Source organism: Lissotriton vulgaris, chromosome 12, assembly GCF_964263255.1.
Source record: "Lissotriton vulgaris chromosome 12, aLisVul1.2, whole genome shotgun sequence".
Taxonomy (NCBI): domain Eukaryota; kingdom Metazoa; phylum Chordata; class Amphibia; order Caudata; family Salamandridae; genus Lissotriton; species Lissotriton vulgaris.
Genome location: NC_141700.1, coordinates 444,470,132 through 444,498,060, shown reverse-complemented (window position 1 = coordinate 444,498,060; position 27,929 = coordinate 444,470,132). Strand labels below are relative to the sequence as shown.

Below are 27,929 nucleotides of genomic sequence, written 5' to 3'. Positions count from 1 at the left end.
AGAAAGACGTAGATGAAATGTCTACCTAGATTGGAGTAATATTATTACCTTCATGAAAAAAAATTGTAAAGAATTCAAGAAATGAAATTGGGTTTTATAAGAGTACCTGTTTATTAAAACATATTAATACTTGCGTAGTGATTGAGTATGTTTTCCTGTTTAAGATTACAATACATATAAAGAAGAATTTATAGCAGGAAACACATTTTCATCATCAACAATGAATAATTTATGCATTTCTTACTATTAACGTTGGTGCTGTGGCTTAGTGGTTAAAGCGCCTTTCTCGGAAACAGGAAATCCTGAGTTCAAATCTCAGCAGAACCTAACTGTTTTCTCCATGCTTTCCGAATAATTTACATCAAACAAATGTTGAATACAATTTAAGAATAAACATCTGGATCTATGAACTTTAGAATAAGTTATCTTAAACATTAAATAAAATGCTTGGTATTGTGAAGATTTTTGTAGGAATGCATTGACTGAAATAGGGAAAAGAAAATGACAAAGAACAAGATAGAGGTGAATGATCACTCTTTTGTTGAATTCAACTAATCCATTCTTCAGCAAGGGATATTTTAAAATGATATGAATAGGGTAAACTTCAAATTAGAGAGGTGTTTTTGAATAAGTGAAGAGTCTTCATTCATCTTAAGTGTTTGAGTAGAGAAGTGTGTGAACTTAGAAAAGAATATGATAGTGAAAAAGCAATATTCTCTTGAACAGCATAAAGAAAAGTGTTTCAAAATAAAGAATCAAGTGGGTGCTGTGGCTTAGCTGGTAAAAGCGCCTGTCTAGTAAACAGGAGATCCTGAGTTCAACTCTGAGCAGTGCATTGCTTTTCTCATTGTTATATAACAAATCATTTTCATTAGGTCTTATTCCGATACAATTAAAATATAAAAGTCTGATTCATCTTACTGTTGAACAGATCATCTTTAACCTTATAAAAACCCAAGTATTTTCAAGATTATAGAATGAATAATGTTATTGCAAAATGAAAAAAATACATATCTATGAGAAAGACGTAGATGAAATGTCTACCTAGATTGGAGTAATATTATTACCTTCATTAAAAAAATTGTAAAGAATTCAAGAAATGAAATTGGGTTTTATAAGAGTACCCGTTTATTAAAACATATTAATACTTGCGTAGTGATTGAGTATGTTTTCCTGTTTAAGATTACAATACATATAAAGAAGGATTTATAGCAGGAAACACATTTTCATCATCAACAATGAATAATTTATGCATTTCTTACTATTAACGTTGGTGCTGTGGCTTAGTGGTTAAAGCGCCTTTCTCGTAAACAGGAAATCCTGAGTTCAAATCTCAGCAGAACCTAACTGTTTTCTCCATGCTTTCCGAATAATTTTCATCAAACAAGTGATGAATACAATTTAAGTATAAACATCTGGTTCTATGAACTTTAGAATAAGTTATCTTAAAAATTAAATAAAATACTTGGTATTGTGAAGATTTTTGTAGGAATGCATTGATTGAAATAGGGAAAAGAAAATGACAAAGAACAAGATAGAGGTGAATGATCACTCTATTGTTAAATTCAACTAATCCATTCTTCAGCAAGGTATATTTTAAAATGATATGAATAGGGTAAACTTCAAATTAGAGAGGTGTTTTTGAATAAGTGAAGAGTCTTCATTCATCTTAAGTGTTTGAGTAGAGAAGTGTGTGAACTTAGAAAAGAATATGAAAGTGAAAAAGCAATATTCTCTTGAACACCATAAAGAAAAGTGTTTCAAATTTAAGAATCAAGTGGGTGCTGTGGCTTAGCTGGTTAAAGCGCCTGTCTAGTAAACAGGAGATCCTGAGTTCAACTCTGAGCAGTGCCTTGCTTTTCTCATTGTTATATAACAAATCATTTTCATTAGGTCTTATTCCGATACAATTAAAATATAAAAGTCTGATTCATCTTACTGTTGAACAGATCATCTTAAACCTTATAAAAACACAAGTATTTTCAAGATTATAGAATGAATACTGTTATTGCAAAATGAAAAAAATACATATCTATGAGAAAGACGTAGATGAAATTTCTACCTAGATTTGAGCAATATTAATACCTTCATGATTTTTTTTAAAGAATTCAAGAAATGAAATTGAGTTTTATAAGAGTACCTGTTTATCAAAACATATTAATACTTGCGTAGTGATTGAGTATGTTTTCGTGTTTAAGATTACAATACATATAAAGAAGAATTTATAGCAGGAAACACATTTTCATCATCAACAATAAATTATGTATGCATTTCTTACTATTAACGTTGGTGCTGTGGCTTAGTGGTTAAAGCGCCTGTCTCGTAAACAGGAAATCCTGAGTTCAAATCTCAGCAGCACCTAAATGTTTTCTCCATGCTTTCCGAATAATTTTCATCAAACAAATGTTGAAAACAATTTAAGAATAAATATCTGGTTCTATGAACTTTAGAATAAGTTATCTTAAAAATTAAATAAAATGCTTGGTATTGTGAAGATTTTTGTAGGAATGCATTGACTGAAATAGGGAAAAGAAAATGACAAAGAACAAGATAGAGGTGAATGATCACTCTATTGTTGAATTCAACTAATCCATTCTTCAGCAAGGTATATTTTAAAATGATATGAATAGGGTAAACTTCAAATTAGAGAGGTGTTTTTGAATAAGTGAGGAGTCTTCATTCATCTTAAGTGTTTGAGTAGAGAAGTGTGTGAACTTAGAAAAGAATATGAAAGTGAAAAAGCAATATTCTCTTGAACACCATAAAGAAAAGTGTTTCAAATTTAAGAATCAAGTGGGTGCTGTGGCACAGCTGGTTAAAGCGCCTGTCTAGTAAACAGGAGATCCTGAGTTCATCTCTCAGCAGTGCCTTGCATTTTCTCATTGTTATATAACAAATCATTTTCATTAGGTCTTATTCCGATACAATTAAAATATAAAAGTCTGATTCATCTTACTGTTGAACAGATCACCTTTAACCTTATAAAAACCCAGGTATTTTCAAGATTATAGAATGAATACTATTATTGCAAAATGAAAAAAGTACATATCTATGAGAAAGACGTAGATGAAATGTCTACCAAGATTGGAGCAATATTATTACCTTCATGAAAAAAAATTGTAAAGAATTCAAGAAATGAAATTGGGTTTTATAAGAGTACCTGCTTATTAAAATATATGAATCCTTGCGTAGTGATTGAGTATCTTTTCGTGTTTAAGATTACAATACATATAAAGAAGAATTTATAGCAGAAAACACATTTTCATCATCAACAATAAATTATTTATGCATTTTTTACTATTACCGTTGGTGCTGTGGCTTAGTGGTTAAAGGTCCTATCTCGTAAACAGGAAATCCTGAGTTCAAATCTCAGCAGCATTTAACTGTTTTCTTCATGCTTTCCGAATAATTTTCATCAAACAAGTGATGAATACAATTTAAGTATAAACATCTGGTTCTATGAACTTTTGAATAAGTTATCTTAAAAATTAAATTAAATACCTGGTATTGTGAGGATTTTTGTAGGAATGCATTGATTGAAATAGGGAAAAGAAAATGACAAAGAACAAGATAGAGGTGAATGATCACTCTATTGTTGAATTCAACTAATCCATTCTTCAGCAAGGTATATTTTAAAATGATATGAATAGGGTAAACTTCAAATTAGAGAGGTGTTTTTGAATAAGTGAAGAGTCTTCATTCATCTTAAGTGTTTGAGTAGAGAAGTGTGTGAACTTAGAAAAGAATATAAAAGTGAAAAAGCAATATTCTCTTGAACACCATAAAGAAAAGTGTTTCAAATTTAAGAATCAAGTGGGTGCTGTGGCTTAGCTGGTTAAAGCGCCTGTCTAGTAAACAGGAGATCCTGAGTTCAACTCTCAGCAGTGCCTTGCTTTTCTCATTGTTATATAACAAATCATTTTCATTAGGTCTTATTCCGATACAATTAAAATATAAAAGTCTGATTCATCTTACTGTTGAACAGATCATCTTAAACCTTATAAAAACACAAGTATTTTCAAGATTATAGAATGAATACTGTTATTGCAAAATGAAAAAAATACATATCTATGAGAAAGACGTAGATGAAATTTCTACCTAGATTTGAGCAATATTAATACCTTCATGATTTTTTTTTAAAGAATTCAAGAAATGAAATTGAGTTTTATAAGAGTACCTGTTTATCAAAACATATTAATACTTGCGTAGTGATTGAGTATGTTTTCGTGTTTAAGATTACAATACATATAAAGAAGAATTTATAGCAGGAAACACATTTTCATCATCAACAATAAATTATGTATGCATTTCATACTATTAACGTTGGTGCTGTGGCTTAGTGGTTAAAGCGCCTGTCTCGTAAACAGGAAATCCTGAGTTCAAATCTCAGCAGCACCTAAATGTTTTCTCCATGCTTTCCGAATAATTTTCATCAAACAAATGTTGAAAACAATTTAAGAATAAATATCTGGGTCTATGAACTTTAGAATAAGTTATCTTAAAAATTAAATAAAATGCTTGGTATTGTGAAGATTTTTGTAGGAATGCATTGACTGAAATAGGGAAAAGAAAATGACAAAGAACAAGATAGAGGTGAATGATCACTCTATTGTTGAATTCAACTAATCCATTCTTCAGCAAGGTATATTTTAAAATGATATGAATAGGGTAAACTTCAAATTAGAGAGGTGTTTTTGAATAAGTGAAGAGTCTTCATTCATCTTACGTGTTTGAGTAGAGAAGTGTGTGAACTTAGAAAAGAATATGAAAGTAAAAAAGCAATATTCTCTTAAACACCATAAAGAAAAGTGTTTCAAACTTAAGAATCAAGTGGGTGCTGTGGCTTAGCTGGTTAAAGCGCCTGTCTAGTAAACAGGAGATCCTGAGTTCAGATCTCAGCAGCGCCTTTCTTTTCTCATTGTAATATATAACAAATCATTTTCATTAGGTCTTATTCCAATACAATTAAAATATAAAAGTCTGATTCATCTTACTGTTGAACAGATCATCTTTAACCTTATAAAAACCCAAGTATTTTCAAGATTATAGAATGAATAATGTTATTGCAAAATGAAAAAAATACATATCTATGAGAAAGACGTAGATGAAATGTCTACCTAGATTGGAGTAATATTATTACCTTCATGAAAAAAAATTGTAAAGAATTCAAGAAATGAAATTGGGTTTTATAAGAGTACCTGTTTATTAAAACATATTAATACTTGCGTAGTGATTGAGTATGTTTTCCTGTTTAAGATTACAATACATATAAAGAAGAATTTATAGCAGGAAACACATTTTCATCATCAACAATGAATAATTTATGCATTTCTTACTATTAACGTTGGTGCTGTGGCTTAGCGGTTAAAGCGCCTTTCTCGGAAACAGGAAATCCTGAGTTCAAATCTCAGCAGAACCTAACTGTTTTCTCCATGCTTTCCGAATAATTTACATCAAACAAATGTTGAATACAATTTAAGAATAAACATCTGGATCTATGAACTTTAGAATAAGTTATCTTAAACATTAAATAAAATGCTTGGTATTGTGAAGATTTTTGTAGGAATGCATTGACTGAAATAGGGAAAAGAAAATGACAAAGAACAAGATAGAGGTGAATGATCACTCTATTGTTAAATTCAACTAATCCATTCTTCAGCAAGGTATATTTTAAAATGATATGAATAGGGTAAACTTCAAATTAGAGAGGTGTTTTTGAATAAGTGAAGAGTCTTCATTCATCTTAAGTGTTTGAGTAGAGAAGTGTGTGAACTTAGAAAAGAATATGAAAGTGAAAAAGCAATATTCTCTTGAACACCATAAAGAAAAGTGTTTCAAATTTAAGAATCAAGTGGGTGCTGTGGCTTAGCTGGTTAAAGCGCCTGTCTAGTAAACAGGAGATCCTGAGTTCAACTCTGAGCAGTGCCTTGCTTTTCTCATTGTTATATAACAAATCATTTTCATTAGGTCTTATTCCGATACAATTAAAATATAAAAGTCTGATTCATCTTACTGTTGAACAGATCATCTTAAACCTTATAAAAACACAAGTATTTTCAAGATTATAGAATGAATACTGTTATTGCAAAATGAAAAAAATACATATCTATGAGAAAGACGTAGATGAAATTTCTACCTAGATTTGAGCAATATTAATACCTTCATGATTTTTTTTAAAGAATTCAAGAAATGAAATTGAGTTTTATAAGAGTACCTGTTTATCAAAACATATTAATACTTGCGTAGTGATTGAGTATGTTTTCGTGTTTAAGATTACAATACATATAAAGAAGAATTTATAGCAGGAAACACATTTTCATCATCAACAATAAATTATGTATGCATTTCTTACTATTAACGTTGGTGCTGTGGCTTAGTGGTTAAAGCGCCTGTCTCGTAAACAGGAAATCCTGAGTTCAAATCTCAACCGCACCTAACTGTTTTCTCCATGCTTTCTGAATAATTTTCATCAAACAAATGTTGAATACAATTTAAGAATAAACATCTGGTTCTATGAACTTTAGAATAAGTTATCTTAAAAATTAAATAAAATGCTTGGTATTGAGAAGATTTTTGTAGGAATGCATTGACTGAAATAGGGAAAAGAAAATGACAAAGAACAAGATAGAGGTGAATGATCACTCTATTGTTGAATTCAACTAATCCATTCTTCAGCAAGGTATATTTTAAAATGATATGAATAGGGTAAGCTTCAAATTAGAGAGGTGTTTTTGAATAAGTGAAGAGTCTTCATTCATCTTAAGTGTTTGAGTAGAGAAGTGTGTGAACTTAGAAAAGAATATGAAAGTAAAAAAGCAATATTCTCTTAAACACCATAAAGAAAAGTGTTTCAAACTTAAGAATCAAGTGGGTGCTGTGGCTTAGCTGGTTAAAGCGCCTGTCTAGTAAACAGGAGATCCTGAGTTCAGATCTCAGCAGCGCCTTGCTTTTCTCATTGTAATATATAACAAATCATTTTCATTAGGTCTTATTCCAATACAATTAAAATATAAAAGTCTGATTCATCTTACTGTTGAACAGATCATCTTTAACCTTATAAAAACCCAAGTATTTTCAAGATTATAGAATGAATAATGTTATTGCAAAATGAAAAAAATACATATCTATGAGAAAGACATAGATGAAATGTCTACCTAGATTGGAGTAATATTATTACCTTCATGAAAAAAAATTGTAAAGAATTCAAGAAATGAAATTGGGTTTTATAAGAGTACCTGTTTATTAAAACATATTAATACTTGCGTAGTGATTGAGTATGTTTTCCTGTTTAAGATTACAATACATATAAAGAAGAATTTATAGCAGGAAACACATTTTCATCATCAACAATGAATAATTTATGCATTTCTTACTATTAACGTTGGTGCTGTGGCTTAGTGGTTAAAGCGCCTTTCTCGGAAACAGGAAATCCTGAGTTCAAATCTCAGCAGAACCTAACTGTTTTCTCCATGCTTTCCGAATAATTTACATCAAACAAATGTTGAATACAATTTAAGAATAAACATCTGGATCTATGAACTTTAGAATAAGTTATCTTAAACATTAAATAAAATGCTTGGTATTGTGAAGATTTTTGTAGGAATGCATTGACTGAAATAGGGAAAAGAAAATGACAAAGAACAAGATAGAGGTGAATGATCACTCTTTTGTTGAATTCAACTAATCCATTCTTCAGCAAGGGATATTTTAAAATGATATGAATAGGGTAAACTTCAAATTAGAGAGGTGTTTTTGAATAAGTGAAGAGTCTTCATTCATCTTAAGTGTTTGAGTAGAGAAGTGTGTGAACTTAGAAAAGAATATGATAGTGAAAAAGCAATATTCTCTTGAACAGCATAAAGAAAAGTGTTTCAAAATAAAGAATCAAGTGGGTGCTGTGGCTTAGCTGGTAAAAGCGCCTGTCTAGTAAACAGGAGATCCTGAGTTCAACTCTGAGCAGTGCATTGCTTTTCTCATTGTTATATAACAAATCATTTTCATTAGGTCTTATTCCGATACAATTAAAATATAAAAGTCTGATTCATCTTACTGTTGAACAGATCATCTTTAACCTTATAAAAACCCAAGTATTTTCAAGATTATAGAATGAATAATGTTATTGCAAAATGAAAAAAATACATATCTATGAGAAAGACGTAGATGAAATGTCTACCTAGATTGGAGTAATATTATTACCTTCATTAAAAAAATTGTAAAGAATTCAAGAAATGAAATTGGGTTTTATAAGAGTACCTGTTTATTAAAACATATTAATACTTGCGTAGTGATTGAGTATGTTTTCCTGTTTAAGATTACAATACATATAAAGAAGGATTTATAGCAGGAAACACATTTTCATCATCAACAATGAATAATTTATGCATTTCTTACTATTAACGTTGGTGCTGTCGCTTAGTGGTTAAAGCGCCTTTCTCGTAAACAGGAAATCCTGAGTTCAAATCTCAGCAGAACCTAACTGTTTTCTCCATGCTTTCCGAATAATTTTCATCAAACAAGTGATGAATACAATTTAAGTATAAACATCTGGTTCTATGAACTTTAGAATAAGTTATCTTAAAAATTAAATAAAATACTTGGTATTGTGAAGATTTTTGTAGGAATGCATTGATTGAAATAGGGAAAAGAAAATGACAAAGAACAAGATAGAGGTGAATGATCACTCTATTGTTAAATTCAACTAATCCATTCTTCAGCAAGGTATATTTTAAAATGATATGAATAGGGTAAACTTCAAATTAGAGAGGTGTTTTTGAATAAGTGAAGAGTCTTCATTCATCTTAAGTGTTTGAGTAGAGAAGTGTGTGAACTTAGAAAAGAATATGAAAGTGAAAAAGCAATATTCTCTTGAACACCATAAAGAAAAGTGTTTCAAATTTAAGAATCAAGTGGGTGCTGTGGCTTAGCTGGTTAAAGCGCCTGTCTAGTAAACAGGAGATCCTGAGTTCAACTCTGAGCAGTGCCTTGCTTTTCTCATTGTTATATAACAAATCATTTTCATTAGGTCTTATTCCGATACAATTAAAATATAAAAGTCTGATTCATCTTACTGTTGAACAGATCATCTTAAACCTTATAAAAACACAAGTATTTTCAAGATTATAGAATGAATACTGTTATTGCAAAATGAAAAAAATACATATCTATGAGAAAGACGTAGATTAAATTTCTACCTAGATTTGAGCAATATTAATACCTTCATGATTTTTTTTAAAGAATTCAAGAAATGAAATTGAGTTTTATAAGAGTACCTGTTTATCAAAACATATTAATACTTGCGTAGTGATTGAGTATGTTTTCGTGTTTAAGATTACAATACATATAAAGAAGAATTTATAGCAGGAAACACATTTTCATCATCAACAATAAATTATGTATGCATTTCTTACTATTAACGTTGGTGCTGTGGCTTAGTGGTTAAAGCGCCTGTCTCGTAAACAGGAAATCCTGAGTTCAAATCTCAGCAGCACCTAAATGTTTTCTCCATGCTTTCCGAATAATTTTCATCAAACAAATGTTGAAAACAATTTAAGAATAAATATCTGGTTCTATGAACTTTAGAATAAGTTATCTTAAAAATTAAATAAAATGCTTGGTATTGTGAAGATTTTTGTAGGAATGCATTGACTGAAATAGGGAAAAGAAAATGACAAAGAACAAGATAGAGGTGAATGATCACTCTATTGTTGAATTCAACTAATCCATTCTTCAGCAAGGTATATTTTAAAATGATATGAATAGGGTAAACTTCAAATTAGAGAGGTGTTTTTGAATAAGTGAGGAGTCTTCATTCATCTTAAGTGTTTGAGTAGAGAAGTGTGTGAACTTAGAAAAGAATATGAAAGTGAAAAAGCAATATTCTCTTGAACACCATAAAGAAAAGTGTTTCAAATTTAAGAATCAAGTGGGTGCTGTGGCACAGCTGGTTAAAGCGCCTGTCTAGTAAACAGGAGATCCTGAGTTCATCTCTCAGCAGTGCCTTGCATTTTCTCATTGTTATATAACAAATCATTTTCATTAGGTCTTATTCCGATACAATTAAAATATAAAAGTCTGATTCATCTTACTGTTGAACAGATCACCTTTAACCTTATAAAAACCCAGGTATTTTCAAGATTATAGAATGAATACTATTATTGCAAAATGAAAAAAAGTACATATCTATGAGAAAGACGTAGATGAAATGTCTACCAAGATTGGAGCAATATTATTACCTTCATGAAAAAAAATTGTAAAGAATTCAAGAAATGAAATTGGGTTTTATAAGAGTACCTGCTTATTAAAATATATGAATCCTTGCGTAGTGATTGAGTATCTTTTCGTGTTTAAGATTACAATACATATAAAGAAGAATTTATAGCAGAAAACACATTTTCATCATCAACAATAAATTATTTATGCATTTTTTACTATTACCGTTGGTGCTGTGGCTTAGTGGTTAAAGGTCCTATCTCGTAAACAGGAAATCCTGAGTTCAAATCTCAGCAGCATTTAACTGTTTTCTTCATGCTTTCCGAATAATTTTCATCAAACAAGTGATGAATACAATTTAAGTATAAACATCTGGTTCTATGAACTTTAGAATAAGTTATCTTAAAAATTAAATTAAATACTTGGTATTGTGAGGATTTTTGTAGGAATGCATTGATTGAAATAGGGAAAAGAAAATGACAAAGAACAAGATAGAGGTGAATGATCACTCTATTGTTGAATTCAACTAATCCATTCTTCAGCAAGGTATATTTTAAAATGATATAAATAGGGTAAACTTCGAATTAGAGAGGTGTTTTTGAATAAGTGAAGAGTCTTCATTCATCTTAAGTGTTTGAGTAGAGAAGTGTGTGAACTTAGAAAAGAATATAAAAGTGAAAAAGCAATATTCTCTTGAACACCATAAAGAAAAGTGTTTCAAATTTAAGAATCAAGTGGGTGCTGTGGCTTAGCTGGTTAAAGCACCTGTCTAGTAAACAGGAGATCCTGAGTTCAACTCTCAGCAGTGCCTTGCTTTTCTCATTGTTATATAACAAATCATTTTCATTAGGTCTTATTCCGATACAATTAAAATATAAAAGTCTGATTCATCTTACTGTTGAACAGATCATCTTAAACCTTATAAAAACACAAGTATTTTCAAGATTATAGAATGAATACTGTTATTGCAAAATGAAAAAAATACATATCTATGAGAAAGACGTAGATGAAATTTCTACCTAGATTTGAGAAATATTAATACCTTCATGATTTTTTTTTAAAGAATTCAAGAAATGAAATTGAGTTTTATAAGAGTACCTGTTTATCAAAACATATTAATACTTGCGTAGTGATTGAGTATGTTTTCGTGTTTAAGATTACAATACATATAAAGAAGAATTTATAGCAGGAAACACATTTTCATCATCAACAATAAATTATGTATGCATTTCATACTATTAACGTTGGTGCTGTGGCTTAGTGGTTAAAGCGCCTGTCTCGTAAACAGGAAATCCTGAGTTCAAATCTCAGTAGCACCTAAATGTTTTCTCCATGCTTTCCGAATAATTTTCATCAAACAAATGTTGAAAACAATTTAAGAATAAATATCTGGGTCTATGAACTTTAGAATAAGTTATCTTAAAAATTAAATAAAATGCTTGGTATTGTGAAGATTTTTGTAGGAATGCATTGACTGAAATAGGGAAAAGAAAATGACAAAGAACAAGATAGAGGTGAATGATCACTCTATTGTTGAATTCAACTAATCCATTCTTCAGCAAGGTATATTTTAAAATGATATGAATAGGGTAAACTTCAAATTAGAGAGGTGTTTTTGAATAAGTGAGGAGTCTTCATTCATCTTAAGTGTTTGAGTAGAGAAGTGTGTGAACTTAGAAAAGAATATGAAAGTGAAAAAGCAATATTCTCTTGAACACCATAAAGAAAAGTGTTTCAAATTTAAGAATCAAGTGGGTGCTGTGGCTTAGCTGGTTAAAGCGCCTGTCTAGTAAACAGGAGATCCTGAGTTCAACTCTCAGCAGTGCCTTGCTTTTCTCATTGTTATATAACAAATCATTGTCATTAGGTCTTATTCCGATACAATTAAAATATAAAAGTCTGATTCATCTTACTGTTGAACAGATCATCTTAAACCTTATAAAAACACAAGTATTTTCAAGATTATAGAATGAATACTGTTATTGCCAAATGAAAAAAATACATATCTATGAGAAAGACGTAGATGAAATTTCTACCTAGATTTGAGCAATATTAATACCTTCATGATTTTTTTTTTTAAGAATTCAAGAAATGAAATTGAGTTTTATAAGAGTACCTGTTTATTAAAACATATTAATACTTGCGTAGTGATTGAGTTTTTTTCATGTTTAAGATTAGAATACATATAAAGAAGAATTTATAGCAGGAAACACATTTTCATCATCAACAATAAATTATGTATGCATTTCTTACTATTAACGTTGGTGCTGTGGCTTAGTGGTTAAAGCGCCTGTCTCGTAAACAGGAAATCCTGAGTTCAAATCTCAACAGCACCTAACTGTTTTCTCCATGCTTTCCGAATAATTTTCATCAAACAAATGTTGAATACAATTTAAGAATAAACATCTGGTTCTATGAACTTTAGAATAAGTTATCTTAAAAATTAAATAAAATGCTTGGTATTGAGAAGATTTTTGTAGGAATGCATTGACTGAAATAGGGAAAAGAAAATGACAAAGAACAAGATACAGGTGAATGATCACTCTATTGTTGAATTCAACTAATCCATTCTTCAGCAAGGTATATTTTAAAATGATATGAATAGGGTAAGCTTCAAATTAGAGAGGTGTTTTTGAATAAGTGAAGAGTCTTCATTCATCTTGAGTGTTTGAGTAGAGAAGTGTGTGAACTTAGAAAAGAATATGAAAGTGAAAAAGCAATATTCTCTTGAACACCATAAAGAAAAGTGTTTCAAACTTAAGAATCAAGTGGGTGCTGTGGCTTAGCTGGTTAAAGCGCCTGTCTAGTAAACAGGAGATCCTGAGTTCAAATCTCAGCAGCGCCTTGCTTTTCTCATTGTAATATATAACAAATCATTTTCATTAGGTCTTATTCCAATACAATTAAAATATAAAAGTCTGATTCATCTTACTGTTGAACAGATCATCTTTAACCTTATAAAAACCCAAGTATTTTCAAGATTATAGAATGAATAATGTTATTGCAAAATGAAAAAAATACATATCTATGAGAAAGACGTAGATGAAATGTCTACCTAGATTGGAGTAATATTATTACCTTCATGAAAAAAAATTGTAAAGAATTCAAGAAATGAAATTGGGTTTTATAAGAGTACCTGTTTATTAAAACATATTAATACTTGCGTAGTGATTGAGTATGTTTTCCTGTTTAAGATTACAATACATATAAAGAAGAATTTATAGCAGGAAACACATTTTCATCATCAACAATAAATTATGTATGCATTTCTTGCTATTAACGTTGGTGCTGTGGCTTAGTGGTTAAAGCGCCTGTCTCAAACACAGGAAATCCTGAGTTCAAATCTCAGCAACACCTAAATGTTTTCTCCATGCTTTCCGAATAATTTTCATCAAACAAATGTTGAATACAATTTAAGAATAAACATCTGGTTCTATGAACTTTAGAATAAGTTATCTTAAACATTAAATAAAATGCTTGGTATTGTGAAGATTTTTGTAGGAATGCATTGACTGAAATAGGGAAAAGAAAATGACAAAGAACAAGATAGAGGTGAATGATCACTCTATTGTTGAATTCAACTAATCCATACTTCAGCAAGGTATATTTTAAAATGATATGAATAGGGTAAACTTCAAATTAGAGAGGTGTTTTTGAATAAGTGAAGAGTCTTCATTCATCTTAAGTTTATGAGTAGAGAAGTGTGTGAACTTAGAAAAGAATATGAAAGTGAAAAAGCAATATTCTCTTGAACACCATAAAGAAAAGTGTTTCAAATTTAAGAATCAAGTGGGTGCTGTGGCTTAGCTGGTTAAAGCGCCTGTCTAGTAAACAGGAGATCCTGAGTTCATCTCTCAGCAGTGCCTTGCATTTTCTCATTGTTATATAACAAATCATTTTCATTAGGTCTTATTCCGATACAATTAAAATATAAAAGTCTGATTCATCTTACTGTTGAACAGATCACCTTTAACCTTATAAAAACCCAGGTATTTTCAAGATTATAGAATGAATACTGTTATTGCAAAATGAAAAAAAGTACATATCTATGAGAAAGACGTAGATGAAATGCCTACCAAGATTGGAGCAATATTATTACCTTCATGAAAAAAATTGTAAAGAATTCAAGAAATGAAATTGGGTTTTATAAGAGTACCTGTTTATTAAAATATATGAATCCTTGTGTAGTGATTGAGTATCTTTTCGTGTTTAAGATTACAATACATATAAAGAAGAATTTATAGCAGAAAACACATTTTCATCATCAACAATAAATTATTTATGCATTTTTTACTATTACCGTTGGTGCTGTGGCTTAGTGGTTAAAGCTCCTATCTCGTAAACAGGAAATCCTGAGTTCAAATCTCAGCAGCATTTAACTGTTTTCTTCATGCTTTCCGAATAATTTTCATCAAACAAGTGATGAATACAATTTAAGTATAAACATCTGGTTCTATGAACTTTAGAATAAGTTATCTTAAAAATTAAATAAAATACTTGGTATTGTGAAGATTTTTGTAGGAATGCATTGATTGAAATAGGGAAAAGAAAATGACAAAGAACAAGATAGAGGTGAATGATCACTCTATTGTTGAATTCAACTAATCCATTCTTCAGCAAGGTATATTTTAAAATGATATGAATAGGGTAAACTTCAAATTAGAGAGGTGTTTTTGAATAAGTGAAGAGTCTTCATTCATCTTAAGTGTTTGAGTAGAGAAGTGTGTGAACTTAGAAAAGAATATGAAAGTGAAAAAGCAATATTCTCTTGAACACCATAAAGAAAAGTGTTTCAAATTTAAGAATCAAGTGGGTGCTGTGGCTTAGCTGGTAAAAGCGCCTGTCTAGTAAACAGGAGATCCTGAGTTCAACTCTCAGCAGTGCCTTGCTTTTCTCATTGTTATATAACAAATCATTTTCATTAGGTCTTATTCCGATACAATTAAAATATAAAAGTCTGATTCATCTTACTGTTGAACAGATCATCTTAAACCTTATAAAAACACAAGTATTTTCAAGAATATAGAATGAATACTGTTATTGCCAAATGAAAAAAATACATATCTATGAGAAAGACGTAGATGAAATTTCTACCTAGATTTGAGCAATATTAATACCTTCATGATTTTTTTTTAAAGAATTCAAGAAATGAAATTGAGTTTTATAAGAGTACCTGTTTATTAAAACATATTAATACTTGCGTAGTGATTGAGTATGTTTTCGTGTTTAAGATTAGAATACATATAAAGAAGAATTTATTGCAGGAAACACATTTTCATCATCAACAATAAATTATATATGCATTTCTTACTATTAACGTTGGTGCTGTGGCTTAGTGGTTAAAGCGCCTGTCTCGTAAACAGGAAATCCTGAGTTCAAATCTCAACAGCACCTAACTGTTTTCTCCATGCTTTCCGAATAATTTTCATCAAACAAATGATGAATACAATTTAAGAATAAACATCTGGTTCTATGAACTTTAGAATAAGTTATCTTAAAAATTAAATAAAATGCTTGGTATTGAGAAGATTTTTGTAGGAATGCATTGACTGAAATAGGGAAAAGAAAATGACAAAGAACAAGATACAGGTGAATGATCACTCTATTGTTGAATTCAACTAATCCATTCTTCAGCAAGGTATATTTTAAAATGATATGAATAGGGTAAACTTCAAATTAGAGAGGTGTTTTTGAATAAGTGAAGAGTCTTCATTCATCTAAGTGTTTGAGTAGAGAAGTGTGTGAACTTAGAAAAGAATATGAAAGTGAAAAAGCAATATTCTCTTGAACACCATAAAGAAAAGTGTTTCAAATTTAAGAATCAAGTGGGTGCTGTGGCTTAGCTGGTTAAAGCGCGTGTCTAGTAAACAGGAGATCCTGAGTTCAAATCTCAGCAGCGCCTTGCTTTTCTCATTGTAATATATAACAAATCATTTTCATTAGGTCTTATTCCGATACAATTAAAATATAAAAGTCTGATTCATCTTACTGTTGAACAGATCATCTTTAACCTTATAAAAACCCAAGTATTTTCAAGATTATAGAATGAATAATGTTATTGCAAAATGAAAAAAATACATATCTATGAGAAAGACGTCGATGAAATGTCTACATAGATTGGAGTAATATTATTACCTTCATGAAAAAAAATTGTAAAGAATTCAAGAAATGAAATTGGGTTTTATAAGAGTACCTGTTTATTAAAACATATTAATACTTGCGTAGTGATTGAGTATGTTTTCCTGTTTAAGATTACAATACATATAAAGAAGAATTTATAGCAGGAAACACATTTTCATCATCAACAATGAATAATTTATGCATTGCTTACTATTAACGTTGGTGCTGTGGCTTAGTGGTTAAAGCGCCTTTCTCATAAACAGGAAATCCTGAGTTCAAATCTCAGCAGAACCTAACTGTTTTCTCCATGCTTTCCGAATAATTTACATCCAACAAATGTTGAATACAATTTAAGAATAAACATCTGGATCTATGAACTTTAGAATAAGTTATCTTAAACATTAAATAAAATGCTTGGTATTGTGAAGATTTTTGTAAGAATGCATTGACTGAAATAGGGAAAAGAAAATGACAAAGAACAAGATAGAGGTGAATGATCACTCTATTGTTGAATTCAACTAATCCATTCTTCAGCAAGGGATATTTTAAAATGATATGAATAGGGTAAACTTCAAATTAGAGAGGTGTTTTTGAATAAGTGAAGAGTCTTCATTCATCTTAAGTGTTTGAGTAGAGAAGTGTGTGAACTTAGAAAAGAATATGAAAGTGAAAAAGCAATATTCTCTTGAACACCATAAAGAAAAGTGTTTCAAAATAAAGAATAAAGTGGGTGCTGTGGCTTAGCTGGTTAAAACGCCTGTCTAGTAAACAGGAGATCCCGAGTTCAACTCTGAGCTGTGCCTTGCTTTTCTCATTGTTATATAACAAATCATTTTCATTAGGTCTTATTCCGATACAATTAAAATATAAAAGTCTGATTCATCTTACTGTTGAACAGATCATCTTAAACCTTATAAAAACACAAGTATTTTCAAGATTATAGAATGAATACTGTTATTGCCAAATAAAAAAAATACATATCTATGAGAAAGACGTAGATGAAATTTCTACCTAGATTTGAGCAATATTAATACCTTCATGAATTTTTTTTTTTAAAGAATTCAAGAAATGAAATTGAGTTTAATAAGAGTACCTGTTTATTAAAACATATTAATACTTGCGTAGTGATTGAGTATGTTTTCGTGTTTAAGATTACAATACACATAAAGAAGAATTCATAGCAGGAAACACATTTTCATCATCAACAATAAATTATGTATGCATTTCTTACTAATAACGTTGGTGCTGTGGCTTAGTGGTTAAAGCGCCTGTCTCGTAATCAGGAAATCCTGAGTTCAAATCTCAACAGCACCTAACTCTTTTCTCCATGCTTTCCGAATAACTTTCATCAAACACATGTTGAATACAATTTAAGAATAAACATCTGGTTCTATGAACTTTAGAATAAGTTATCTTAAAAATGAAATAAAATGCTTGGTATTGTGAAGATTTTTGTAGGAATGCATTGACTGAAATAGGGAAAAGAAAATGACAAAGAACAAGATAGAGGTGAATGATCACTCTATTGTGGAATTCAACAAATCCATTCTTCAGCAAGGAATATTTTAAAATGATATGAATAGGGTAAACTTCAAATTAGAGAGGTGTTTTTGAATAAGTGAAGAGTCTTCATTCATCTTAAGTGTTTGAGTAGAGAAGTGTGTGAACTTAGAAAAGAATATAAAAGTGAAAAAGCAATATTCTCTTGAACACCATAAAGAAAAGTGTTTCAAAATAAAGAATCAAGTGGGTGCTGTGGCTTAGCTGGTTAAAGCACCTGTCTAGTAAACAGGAAATCCTGAGTTCAACTCTGAGCAGTGCCTTGCTTTTCTCATTGTTATATAACAAATCATTTTCATTAGGTCTTATTCCGATACAATTAAAATATAAAAGTCTGATTCATCTTACTGTTGAACAGATCATCTTTAACCTTATAAAATCCCAAGTATTTTCAAGATTATAGAATGAATACTGTTATTGCAAAATGAAAAAAATACATATCTATGAGAAAGACGTAGATGAAATGTCTACCTAGATTGGAGCAATATTATTACCTTCATGAAAAAAATTGTAAAGAATTCAAGAAATGAAATTGGGTTTTATAAGAGTACCTTTTTATTAAAACATATTAATACTTGAGTAGTGATTGAGTATGTTTTCGTGTTTAAGATTACAATACATATAAAGAAGAATTTATAGCAGGAAACACATTTTCATCATCAACAATAAATTATATATGCATTTCTTACTATTAACGTTGGTGCTGTGGCTTAGTGGTTAAAGCGCCTGTCTCGTAAACAGGAAATCCTGAGTTCAAATCTCAGCAGCACCTAAATGTTTTCTCCATGCTTTCCGAATATTTTTCATCAAACAAATGTTGAATACAATTTAAGAATAAACATCTGGTTCTATGAACTTTAGAATAAGTTATCTTAAACATTAAATAAAATGCTTGGTATTGTGAAGATTTTTGTAGGAATGCATTGACTGAAATAGGGAAAAGAAAATGACAAAGAACAAGATAGAGGTGAATGATCACTCTATTGTTGAATTCAACTAATCCATTCTTCAGCAAGGTATATTTTAAAATGATATGAATGGGGTAAACTTCAAATTAGAGAGGTGTTTTTGAATAAGTGAAGAGTCTTCATTCATCTTAAGTGTTTGAGTAGAGAAGTGTGTGAACTTAGAAAAGAATATGAAAGTGAAAAAGCAATATTCTCTTGAACACCATAAAGAAAAGTGTTTCAAATTTAAGAATCAAGTGGGTGCTGTGGCTTAGCTGGTTAAAGCACCTGTCTAGTAAATAGGAGATCTTGAGTTCAACTCTCAGCAGTGCCTTGCTTTTCTCATTGTTATATAACAAATCATTTTCATTAGGTCTTATTCCGATACAATTAAAATATAAAAGTCTGATTCATCTTACTGTTGAACAGATCATCTTAAACCTTATAAAAACACAAGTATTTTCAAGATTATAGAATGAATACTGTTATTGCAAAATGAAAAAAAGACATATCTATGAGAAAGACGTAGATGACATTTCTACCTAGATTTGAGCAATATTAATACCTTCATGATTTTTTTTTAAAGAATTCAAGAAATGAAATTGAGTTTTATAAGAGTACCTGTTTATCAAAACATATTAATACTTGCGTAGTGATTGAGTATGTTTTCGTGTTTAAGATTACAATACATATAAAGAAGAATTTATAGCAGGAAACACATTTTCATCATCAACAATAAATTATGTATGCATTTCTTACTATTAACGTTGGTGCTGTGGCTTAGTGGTTAAAGCACCTGTCTCGTAAACAGGGAATCTTGAGTTCAAATCTCAGCAGCACCTAAAGGTTTTCTCCATGCTTTCCGAATAATTTTCATCAAACAAATGTTGAATACAATTTAAGAATAAACATCTGGTTCTATGAACTTTAGAATAAGTTATCTTAAAAATTTAATAAAATGCTTGGTATTGTGAAGATTTTTGTAGGAATGCATTGACTGAAATAGGGAAAAGAAAATGACAAAGAACAAGATAGAGGTGAATGATCACTCTATTGTTGAATTCAACTAATCCATTCTTCAGCAAGGTATATTTTAAAATGATATGAATAGGGTAAACTTCAAATTAGAGAAGTGTTTTTGAATAAGTGAAGAGTCTACATTCATCTTAAGTGTTTGAGTAGAGAAGTGTGTGAACTTAGAAAAGAATATGAAAGTGAAAAAGCAATATTCTCTTGAACACCTTAAAGAAAAGTGTTTCAAATTTAAGAATCAAGTGGGTGCTGTGGCTTAGCTGGTTAAAGCGCCTGTCTAGTAAACAGGAGATCCTGAGTTCATCTCTCAGCAGTGCCTTGCATTTTCTCATTGTTATATAACAAATCATTTTCATTAGGTCTTATTCCGATACAATTAAAATATAAAAGTCTGATTCATCTTACTGTTGAACAGATCACCTTTAACCTTATAAAAACCCAGGTATTTTCAAGATTATAGAATGAATACTATTATTGCAAAACTAAAAAAGTACATATCTATGAGAAAGACGTAGATGAAATGTCTACCAAGATTGGAGCAATATTATTACCTTCATGAAAAAAAATTGTAAAGAATTCAAGAAATGAAATTGGGTTTTATAAGAGTACCTGTTTATTAAAATATATGAATCCTTGCGTAGTGATTGAGTATCTTTTCGTGTTTAAGATTACAATACATATAATGAAGAATTTATAGCAGAAAACACATTTTCATCATCAACAATAAATTATTTATGCATTTTTTACTATTACTGTTGGTGCTGTGGCTTAGTGGTTAAAGCTCCTATCTCGTAAACAGGAAATCCTGAGTTCAAATCTCAGCAGCATTTAACTGTTTTCTTCATGCTTTCCGAATAATTTTCATCAAACAAGTGATGAATACAATTTAAGTATAAACATCTGGTTCTATGAACTTTAGAATAAGTTATCTTAAAAATTAAATAAAATACTTGGTATTGTGAGGATTTTTGTAGGAATGCATTGATTGAAATAGGGAAAAGAAAATGACAAAGAACAAGATAGAGGTGAATGATCACTCTATTGTTGAATTCAACTAATCCATTCTTCAGCAAGGTATATTTTAAAATGATATGATTAGGGTAAACTTCAAATTAGAGAGGTGTTTTTGAATAAGTGAAGAGTCTTCATTCATCTTAAGTGTTTGAGTAGAGAAGTGTGTGAACTTAGAAAAGAATATGAAAGTGAAAAAGCAATATTCTCTTGAACACCATAAAGAAAAGTGTTTCAAATTTAAGAATCAAGTGGGTGCTGTGGCTTAGCTGGTTAAAGCGCCTGTCTAGTAAACAGGAGACCCTGAGTTCAACTCTCAGCAGTGCCTTGCTTTTCTCATTGTTATATAACAAATCATTTTCATTAGGTCTTATTCCGATACAATTAAAATATAAACGTCTGATTCATCTTACTGTTGAACCGCACCGACCATACAGGAGGTGGAATAGCTATCGTCCATAAGAAATTCATCCGCATCTCAACCAGCTCTGACGTCAACCTCGCCAACTCCGAACACCTTCACTTCCAGATCCACATCGACCCCAAGACAACTCTTAGAGGCACCCTCCTCTACAGACCACCAGGACCCCGCGCAAAATTCAGTGAAGACATCACGGACTTCATCACCCCACACGCGCTCCCCTCCAAAGACTACATCCTCCTGGGAGACCTCAACTTCCACCTCGAAAAGATCAACGACCGCAACACCGCCACCCTTTTAGACAACCTCGCCAACCTCGGACTTAAACAACTGGTCACCTTCCCCACCCACATCGCAGGTCACACACTCGACCCTATCTTCACCTCCAGCAACCACGTCTCCTTCAGCCACACTACGGATCTCCTCTGGACTGACCACAGCTGCGTTCACTTCACCTACAATAAGCCGAAACCCATCAACCACCCCCAACCAACTCTGCAAAGAAACTGGAACAAAATCACCTTCGACCAGATCTCCTCATCGCTTCTTCTAAACCCCCCAGACCTCTCTTCTAACGCCAACGAAGCCGCCTCCAACCTCACCCTTTGGTTATCCAACACCGCCAACTCCTTAGCACCACTGAAAAAACGTCATCATAAACTTGGCAACAAGAAGGCCTCATGGTTCAACGATGACCTCAAGAAATCCAAGAAACTGTGCCGCTCCCTTGAAAAGACCTGGAAAAAAGACCCATCCACCAGCAACAAGGATGCCTTCAAAAGCGCCATTCGTACTCACCACCAACTGATCCGAAAAGCCAAGAAAACAGCATTCAAGGACCGACTTGACAACAACGCCCACAACAGCAAGGAACTTTTCAACATCGTCAAGGAATTTTCCAACCCCTCGGCCAACTCCAACGACATCACCCCCTCTCAAACCCTCTGCGACTCCCTAGCCTCTTTCTTCCACAACAAGATTGCTGACATCCACAACAGCTTCGACAACCAACCCGGAAGCCAACCCACCCTACCATCTGCTGACCATCTTCCCCCCGTTAACACCCTTAACGCCTGGAACCCAATCTCCACTGAGGACACCATCCGCCTGATGAACTCCATCCACTCTGGATCCCCCACAGACCCATGCCCTCACCACATCTTCAACAAAGCAGACTCCGTCATAGCTCCGCACCTCCGAGACGTCATCAACTGCTCCTTCAACTCCGCCACCTTCCCGGAAGACTGGAAACACGCTGAACTCACCGCCCTTCTGAAAAAACCAACAGCAGACCCCACCGAACTCAAAAACTACCGCCCCATCTCGCTTCTTCCATTCCCGGCCAAAGTCATCGAGAAAGCTGTCAACAACCAGCTCGCCGCCTTCCTCGAAGCCAACAAATCACTCGACCCCTCACAATCTGGCTTCCGAGCCAAACACAGCACTGAGACCGCCCTCATCGCAGCAACAGACGACATTCGAACTCTACTGGACAACGGAGACACAGTCGCCCTCATCCTCCTCGACCTCTCTGCAGCCTTCGACACAGTCTGCCACAGCACCCTTTTACAACGCCTCAGTAACATTGGAATCCAAGGAAAAGCACTAAAATGGATCACCTCGTTCCTCACCGGAAGAACCCAGAGAGTCCGCCTCCCACCATTCAAGTCCGAGGCCTCTGAAATCATCTGCGGCGTACCACAAGGATCCTCACTCAGCCCCACCCTCTTTAACGTATACATGAGCCCCCTTGCGGCCATCGCTCGCCAACACAATCTCAACATCATCTCCTACGCGGATGACACTCAACTGATCCTTTCTCTCACCAGGGACCCCAGCACCGCCAAAACTAACCTACACGAAGGAATGAAAGAAGTCGCAGAATGGATGAAACAAAGCCGTCTGAAACTGAACTCAGACAAAACAGAAGTCCTCATCTTAGGTACATCCCCCTCTGCTTGGGACGACTCCTGGTGGCCGGAAGCCCTCGGAAAAGCACCCATCCCGACAGACCACGCACGGAACCTAGGCGTCATCCTGGATTCTTCACTCTCAATGAACAGACAAGTCAGCGCCGTATCCTCTTCCTGCTTTAACATTCTTCGCATGCTCAGGAAAACATTCCGCTGGATCCCCTCCGAAACAAGGAAAACAGTCACCCATGCTCTGGTCACGAGCCGACTGGACTACGGAAACACCCTCTACGCAGGCACCACCGCTAAACTCCAGAAGAAACTCCAACGAATCCAAAACGCCTCAGCCAGGCTCATATTAGACATCCCACGCAACGAACACATCTCTGGTCACCTTAGAGACCTCCACTGGCTACCCGTCAATAAGAGGATCACTTTCCGACTGCTTACCCACGCACACAAATCACTCTACGACATCGGACCAGATTGCCTCAACTCTCGACTGTCCTTCTACACCCCCTCCCGCCAACTTCGCTCCTCCAGCCAAGCCTTCGCCACTGTACCTCGCATCAACAAGACCACCATGGGAGGCAGATCCTTCTCATACCTGGCTGCCAAAACATGGAACTCACTCCCCGCTTACCTTCGCCTCACCCAGAATCACCTAGCGTTCAGAAAGCAGCTTAAAACGTGGATATTTGACAAATAATCCTCCTCCCCTTTCCTTAGCGCCTTGAAACCCTCTGGGTATGTAGCGCGCTATACAAATTTTATGACTTATGACTTATGACTTAACAGATCATCTTAAACCTTATAAAAACACAAGTATTTTCAAGATTATAGAATGAATACTGTTATTGCCAAATGAAAAAAATACATATCTATGAGAAAGACGTAGATGAAATTTCTACCTAGATTTGAGCAATATTAATACCTTCATGATTTTTTTTTAAAGAATTCAAGAAATGAAATTGAGTTTTATAAGAGTACCTGTTTATTGAAACATATTAATACTTGCGTAGTGATTGAGTATGTTTTCGTGTTTAAGATTAGAATACATATAAAGAAGAATTTATAGCAGGAAACACATTTTCATCATCAACAATAAATTATGTATGCATTTCTTACTATTAACGTTGGTGCTGTGGCTTAGTGGTTAAAGCGCCTGTCTCGTAAACAGGAAATCCTGAGTTCAAATCTCAGCAGCACCTAAATGTTTTCTCCATGCTTTCCGAATAATTTTCATCAAACAAATGTTGAATACAATTTAAGAATAAACATCTGGTTCTATGAACTTTAGAATAAGTTATCTTAAACATTAAATAAAATGCTTGGTATTGTGAAGATTTTTGTAGGAATGCATTGACTGAAATAGGGAAAAGAAAATGACAAAGAACAAGATAGAGGTGAATGATCACTCTATTGTTGAATTCAACTAATCCATTCTTCAGCAAGGTATATTTTAAAATGATATGAATAGGGTAAACTTCAAATTAGAGAGGTGTTTTTGAATAAGTGAAGAGTCTTCATTCATCTTAAGTGTTTGAGTAGAGAAGTGTGTGAACTTAGAAAAGAATATGAAAGTGAAAAAGCAATATTCTCTTGAAAACCATAAAGAAAAGTGTTTCAAATTAAAGAATCAAGTGGGTGCTGTGGCTTAGCTGGTTAAAGCACCTGTCTAGTAAACAGGAGATCCTGAGTTCATCTCTCAGCAGTGCCTTGCTTTTCTCATTGTTATATAACAAATCATTTTCATTAGGTCTTATTCCGATACAATTAAAATATAAAAGTCTGATTCATCTTACTGTTGAACAGATCACCTTTAACCTTATAAAAACCCAAGTATTTTCAAGATTATAGAATGAATACTGTTATTGCAAAATGAAAAAAAGTACATATCTATGAGAAAGACGTAGATGAAATGTCTACCAAGATTGGAGCAATATTATTACCTTCATGATTTTTTTTTTAAAGAATTCAAGAAATGAAATTGGGTTTTATAAGAGTACCTGTTTATTAAAACATATGAATCCTTGTGAAGTGATTGAGTATCTTTTCGTGTTTAAGATTACAATACATATAAAGAAGAATTTATAGCAGAAAACACATTTTCATCATCAACAATAAATTATTTATGCATTTTTTACGATTACCGTTGGTGCTGTGGCTAAGTGGTTAAAGCTCCTATCTCGTAAACAGGAAATCCTGAGTTCAAATCTCAGCAGCATTTAACTGTTTTCTTCATGCTTTCCGAGTAGTGTTGAATACAATTTAAGTATAAACATCTGGTTCTATGAACTTTAGAATAAGTTATCTTAAAAATGAAATAAAATGCGTTGGTATTGTGAAGATTTTTGTAGGAATGCATTGACTGAAATAGGGAAAAGAAAATGACAAAGAACAAGATAGAGGTGAATGATCACTCTATTGTGGAATTCAACAAATCCATTCTTCAGCAAGGAATATTTTAAAATGATATGAATAGGGTAAACTTCAAATTAGAGAGGTGTTTTTGAATAAGTGAAGAGTCTTCATTCATCTTAAGTGTTTGAGTAGAGAAGTGTGTGAACTTAGAAAAGAATATGAAAGTGAAAAAGCAATATTCTCTTGAACACCATAAAGAAAAGTGTTTCAAATTTAAGAATCAAGTGGGTGCTGTGGCTTAGCTGGTTAAAGCGCCTGTCTAGTAAACAGGAGATCCTGAGTTCATCTCTCAGCAGTGCCTTGCTTTTCTCATTGTTATATAACAAATCATTTTCATTAGGTCTTATTCCGATACAATTAAAATATAAAAGTCTGATTCATCTTACTGTTGAACAGATCACCTTTAACCTTATAAAAACCCAGGTATTTTCAAGATTATAGAATGAATACTGTTATTGCAAAATGAAAAAAAGTACATATCTATGAGAAAGACGTAGATGAAATGTCTACCAAGATTGGAGCAATATTATTACCTTCATGATTTTTTTTTTAAAGAATTCAAGAAATGAAATTGGGTTTTATAAGAGTACCTGTTTATTAAAACATATGAATCCTTGTGAAGTGATTGAGTATCTTTTCGTGTTTAAGATTACAATACATATAAAGAAGAATTTATAGCAGAAAACACATTTTCATCATCAACAATAAATTATTTATGCATTTTTTACGATTACCGTTGGTGCTGTGGCTAAGTGGTTGAAGCTCCTATCTCGTAAACAGGAAATCCTGAGTTCAAATCTCAGCAGCATTTAACTGTTTTCTTCATGCTTTCCGAATAATTTTCATCAAACAAGTGTTGAATACAATTTAAGTATAAACATCTGGTTCTATGAACTTTAGAATAAGTTATCTTAAAAATGAAATAAAATGCGTTGGTATTGTGAAGGTTTTTGTAGGAATGCATTGACTGAAATAGGGAAAAGAAAATGACAAAGAACAAGATAGAGGTGAATGATCACTCTATTGTGGAATTCAACAAATCCATTCTTCAGCAAGGAATATTTTAAAATGATATGAATAGGGTAAACTTCAAATTAGAGAGGTGTTTTTGAATAAGTGAAGAGTCTTCATTCATCTTAAGTGTTTGAGTAGAGAAGTGTGTGAACTTAGAAAAGAATATGAAAGTGAAAAAGCAATATTCTCTTGAACACCATAAAGAAAAGTGTTTCAAATTTAAGAATCAAGTGGGTGCTGTGGCTTAGCTGGTTAAAGCGCCTGTCTAGTAAACAGGAGATCCTGAGTTCAAATCTCAGCAGCGCCTTGCTTTTCTCATTGTAATATATAACAAATCATTTTCATTAGGTCTTATTCCGATACAATTAAAATATAAAAGTCTGATTCATCTTACTGATGTACAGATCATCTTTAACCTTATAAAAACCCAAGTATTTTCAAGATTATAGAATGAATAATGTTATTGCAAAATGAAAAAAGTACATATCTATGAGAAAGACGTAGATGAAATGTCTACCAAGATTGGAGCAATATTATTACCTTCATGAAAAAAAATTGTAAAGAATTCAAGAAATGAAATTGGGTTTTATAAGAGTACCTGTTTATTAAAATATATGAATCCTTGCGTAGTGATTGAGTATCTTTTCGTGTTTAAGATTACAATACATATAATGAAGAATTTATAGCAGAAAACACATTTTCATCATCAACAATAAATTATTTATGCATTTTTTACTGTTACCGTTGGTGCTGTGGCTTAGTGGTTAAAGCTCCTATCTCGTAAACAGGAAATCCTGAGTTCAAATCTCAGCAGCATTTAACTGTTTTCTTCATGCTTTCCGAATAATTTTCATCAAACAAGTGATGAATACAATTTAAGTATAAACATCTGTTTCTATGAACTTTAGAATAAGTTATCTTAAAAATTAAATAAAATACTTGGTATTGTGAGGATTTTTGTAGGAATGCATTGATTGAAATAGGGAAAAGAAAATGACAAAGAACAAGATAGAGGTGAATGATCACTCTATTGTTGAATTCAACTAATCCATTCTTCAGCAAGGTATATTTTAAAATGATATGAATAGGGTAAACTTCAAATTAGAGAGGTGTTTTTGAATAAGTGAAGAGTCTTCATTCATCTTAAGTGTTTGAGTAGAGAAGTGTGTGAACTTAGAAAAGAATATGAAAGTGAAAAAGCAATATTCTCTTGAACACCATAAAGAAAAGTGTTTCAAATTTAAGAATCAAGTGGATGCTGTGGCTTAGCTGGTTAAA

The 27,929-nt window shown here is 32.2% G+C and overlaps 19 non-coding genes across 19 annotated transcripts; all 19 read left to right on the top strand.

Moving 5' to 3' along the window:
* The first annotated feature begins 2,288 nt into the window (after nucleotides 1-2,288).
* On the top strand, nucleotides 2,289-2,361 carry TRNAT-CGU (transfer RNA threonine (anticodon CGU)). Its single transcript has one exon. It is a non-coding gene; the product is annotated as a tRNA-Thr (tRNA).
* Nucleotides 2,362-3,816: 1,455 nt separating this feature from the next.
* Nucleotides 3,817-3,890, top strand: TRNAT-AGU (transfer RNA threonine (anticodon AGU)). The gene has a single exon. It is a non-coding gene; the product is annotated as a tRNA-Thr (tRNA).
* A 435-nt stretch (nucleotides 3,891-4,325) lies between these two features.
* Nucleotides 4,326-4,398, top strand: TRNAT-CGU (transfer RNA threonine (anticodon CGU)). The gene has a single exon. It is a non-coding gene; the product is annotated as a tRNA-Thr (tRNA).
* Nucleotides 4,399-4,833: 435 nt separating this feature from the next.
* TRNAT-AGU (transfer RNA threonine (anticodon AGU)) lies at nucleotides 4,834-4,907 on the top strand. The gene has a single exon. It is a non-coding gene; the product is annotated as a tRNA-Thr (tRNA).
* Nucleotides 4,908-6,870: 1,963 nt separating this feature from the next.
* On the top strand, nucleotides 6,871-6,944 carry TRNAT-AGU (transfer RNA threonine (anticodon AGU)). The gene has a single exon. It is a non-coding gene; the product is annotated as a tRNA-Thr (tRNA).
* A 2,473-nt stretch (nucleotides 6,945-9,417) lies between these two features.
* TRNAT-CGU (transfer RNA threonine (anticodon CGU)) lies at nucleotides 9,418-9,490 on the top strand. Its single transcript has one exon. It is a non-coding gene; the product is annotated as a tRNA-Thr (tRNA).
* Nucleotides 9,491-10,946: 1,456 nt separating this feature from the next.
* Nucleotides 10,947-11,020, top strand: TRNAT-AGU (transfer RNA threonine (anticodon AGU)). The gene has a single exon. It is a non-coding gene; the product is annotated as a tRNA-Thr (tRNA).
* Nucleotides 11,021-11,455: 435 nt separating this feature from the next.
* On the top strand, nucleotides 11,456-11,528 carry TRNAT-CGU (transfer RNA threonine (anticodon CGU)). Its single transcript has one exon. It is a non-coding gene; the product is annotated as a tRNA-Thr (tRNA).
* A 435-nt stretch (nucleotides 11,529-11,963) lies between these two features.
* On the top strand, nucleotides 11,964-12,037 carry TRNAT-AGU (transfer RNA threonine (anticodon AGU)). Its single transcript has one exon. It is a non-coding gene; the product is annotated as a tRNA-Thr (tRNA).
* A 435-nt stretch (nucleotides 12,038-12,472) lies between these two features.
* TRNAT-CGU (transfer RNA threonine (anticodon CGU)) lies at nucleotides 12,473-12,545 on the top strand. The gene has a single exon. It is a non-coding gene; the product is annotated as a tRNA-Thr (tRNA).
* A 435-nt stretch (nucleotides 12,546-12,980) lies between these two features.
* On the top strand, nucleotides 12,981-13,054 carry TRNAT-AGU (transfer RNA threonine (anticodon AGU)). The gene has a single exon. It is a non-coding gene; the product is annotated as a tRNA-Thr (tRNA).
* A 439-nt stretch (nucleotides 13,055-13,493) lies between these two features.
* On the top strand, nucleotides 13,494-13,566 carry TRNAL-CAA (transfer RNA leucine (anticodon CAA)). Its single transcript has one exon. It is a non-coding gene; the product is annotated as a tRNA-Leu (tRNA).
* A 1,455-nt stretch (nucleotides 13,567-15,021) lies between these two features.
* Nucleotides 15,022-15,095, top strand: TRNAT-AGU (transfer RNA threonine (anticodon AGU)). Its single transcript has one exon. It is a non-coding gene; the product is annotated as a tRNA-Thr (tRNA).
* A 435-nt stretch (nucleotides 15,096-15,530) lies between these two features.
* On the top strand, nucleotides 15,531-15,603 carry TRNAT-CGU (transfer RNA threonine (anticodon CGU)). The gene has a single exon. It is a non-coding gene; the product is annotated as a tRNA-Thr (tRNA).
* Nucleotides 15,604-16,037: 434 nt separating this feature from the next.
* Nucleotides 16,038-16,111, top strand: TRNAT-AGU (transfer RNA threonine (anticodon AGU)). Its single transcript has one exon. It is a non-coding gene; the product is annotated as a tRNA-Thr (tRNA).
* A 2,477-nt stretch (nucleotides 16,112-18,588) lies between these two features.
* TRNAT-CGU (transfer RNA threonine (anticodon CGU)) lies at nucleotides 18,589-18,661 on the top strand. The gene has a single exon. It is a non-coding gene; the product is annotated as a tRNA-Thr (tRNA).
* Nucleotides 18,662-21,133: 2,472 nt separating this feature from the next.
* On the top strand, nucleotides 21,134-21,207 carry TRNAT-AGU (transfer RNA threonine (anticodon AGU)). Its single transcript has one exon. It is a non-coding gene; the product is annotated as a tRNA-Thr (tRNA).
* A 3,144-nt stretch (nucleotides 21,208-24,351) lies between these two features.
* On the top strand, nucleotides 24,352-24,424 carry TRNAT-CGU (transfer RNA threonine (anticodon CGU)). Its single transcript has one exon. It is a non-coding gene; the product is annotated as a tRNA-Thr (tRNA).
* Nucleotides 24,425-26,884: 2,460 nt separating this feature from the next.
* On the top strand, nucleotides 26,885-26,958 carry TRNAT-AGU (transfer RNA threonine (anticodon AGU)). The gene has a single exon. It is a non-coding gene; the product is annotated as a tRNA-Thr (tRNA).
* Nucleotides 26,959-27,929: the final 971 nt, after the last annotated feature.